We start from the raw sequence: 2,474 nt of genomic DNA on the forward strand, positions 1-2,474 counted from the left end.
TTGCATCTCTCTAGGGCATGTGCAAGAAGTCCATGATCGTCTGGGGTTGCCGTTTCCCTTGTCCAGAGAATAATTGTATGGTATTTCAGGACTGGACTAACCTTGTTAGGTGGGATCAGACTGATATACTTCAGGAAAGTTTTCCTCTGTGAAAAGCACAATTAGGCTAAAAAAAAGATACACTCAGGTGGTAACCGGGCCATAGAACAAGCCAATGAGGTGTTGTTTGTTCCTGGCAGCCTACTTCTCTTTCTGTGTGTATTTCCAGACATGGACTCTCTTTCTGTATGCATTTATATTAAGACCCTGGGGAAAGTCTCCCTAAGGGTGATGGGGGAAACCAGACATGGACTCCATGCCCATTGTGCTTAGAGGGATGTGGCTACTCACTGTGGCTGAAATGATTGCCTGGCATTGCTATGTCTCTTGCTCAGAGAAGAGTTGCCTAGTGTTTCAGGACTGGACTGACTTTGTTAGGCAGGATCAGACTGATGTACTTCTGGAAACTTTTTTCTCTGTGAAAAGCACAATTAGACTAAAATAAGATACTCCCAGGTGGTAACCAGGCCATAGAACAAGCCAATGAGCTGTTGTTTGTTCCTGGCAGACTGCTTCTCTTTCTGTATGTATTTGTATTATGATCCTGGGGAAAGTTTCCCTAAGGGTGATGGGGGAAGCCAGATGTGGACTCTTTTCCCAATGTGTTTAGAGGGTATGGCTGCACCTCACTGATGAGGCCAAAGCTATCATCATCATCATCTGGGGTTGCCATTTCACTTGTTCAGAGGAGAATTGCCTGGTATTTCGGGGCTGGACTGACCTTGTTAGGCAGGATCAGACTGATATACTTCAGGTAAGTTTTCCTCTGTGATAAGCACAATTGGACCAAAAGAAGCTACTCCCAGGTGGTAAACATGCCATATGTCATAACACTTAGCTGTTGTTCGTTCCGGCAGACAGCTTATCTTTCTTTATGTATCTGTAATATGACCCTGGTGAAAGTCTACCCAAGGCTTATGGGGGACTCATTGACCAATGTTTTTAGATGGATGTAGCTACACCTCACTGATGAGGCCCAAAAGAGTCCGAAACGATCACCTGGAGTTGCCATTTCCCCTTTTCTAGTGAATAATTGTCTGGTATTTTGGGTCCTGGACTGACCTTGTTAGACGGGATCAGACTGATATACTATAGTAACATTTTCCTCAGGTGGTAACTGGGCCATAGAACAAGCCACTGAGCTGTTGTTTGTTTCTGGCATACTGCTTCTCTTTCTGTATGTATTTGTATTGTCACCCTGTGGAAAGTCTCTCTAAGGGTGATGGGGGAAACCAGATGTGGACTCGTTTCCCAATGTGTTTAGAGGGAAATGGCTGCACCTCATTGACAAGGCCAAAACTATCATCTGGGGTTGCCATTTCCTCAGAGAAGAATTGCCTGGTATTTCAGGGTAGGACTGACCTTGTTAGACAGGATCAGACTGATATACTTCAGGAACGTTTTCCACTGTGAAAAGCACAATTGGACTAAACCAACCAACTCATAATACAGAAGTGTAAAAACAAAAATAACTATATATATATATATATATATATATATATATATATATATCTCACTCTAAAAAAGAAAAGTAATTAACAGATCCACTTCAATATATATAAGAATAGAATGCAGGTTCTATATAAAATTATTAAACAATATGTACAATGATAAAAATAAAAACAAATAAGGTAGACTAGAAAATGTATCAAAAAGCACACATTCATACTGTACAGATAGAGTCCAAGGGGTACCAAATACTAGCTCCAGGGGTACCAAATGACTTCCAGATGTCAAACAGGCGTCTCCAAATCTATATAATGGCACCAGATACCAGGCAGCTCCTCTAGGACTTCTCGCCAGACAGAAGGGAAGGTTCTATAATACAAAAAGTAGAGAGCGCCTCATGGTGCAGACCAGTGTGATATTCAACGAAAACGATAAGCAAATTCAGACTAATCACATGTAGATGTGCACAACTAGCAAGCCGGATCCAAAGAGTCGTCCGGAAGATTCACACCCACACAGCATCAACAGCGGTCCTCGACAACCAGTGCAGGATTCCAAAGTCCTGACCAACGCTGGAGGTGCAGCAAGCTAATGGTGCAGGCAGCAGCAGGATACAAGCAGACAATTAGTGCAGCAGTGAAGATATATAAAAAGTTTTCACGGTTTTCTCAGGCTTATCTACCTAAGGCTTATGGGGGACTCCTTGCCTAATGTTTTTAAATGGATGTAGCTACACTTCACTGATGAGGCCCAAAAGAGTTTGAAACGATCACCTGGAGTTGCCATTTCCCTTTTTTAGTGAATAATTGTTTGGTATTTTGGGTCCTGGACTGACCTTGTTAGATGGGATCAGACTGATATACTTCAGGAACATTTTCCTCTGTGAAAAGCAGAATTTGGCTAACAGAAGCTACTCCCAGGTGGTA

This window comes from Bombina bombina, chromosome 5, assembly GCF_027579735.1.
Source record: "Bombina bombina isolate aBomBom1 chromosome 5, aBomBom1.pri, whole genome shotgun sequence".
Taxonomy (NCBI): domain Eukaryota; kingdom Metazoa; phylum Chordata; class Amphibia; order Anura; family Bombinatoridae; genus Bombina; species Bombina bombina.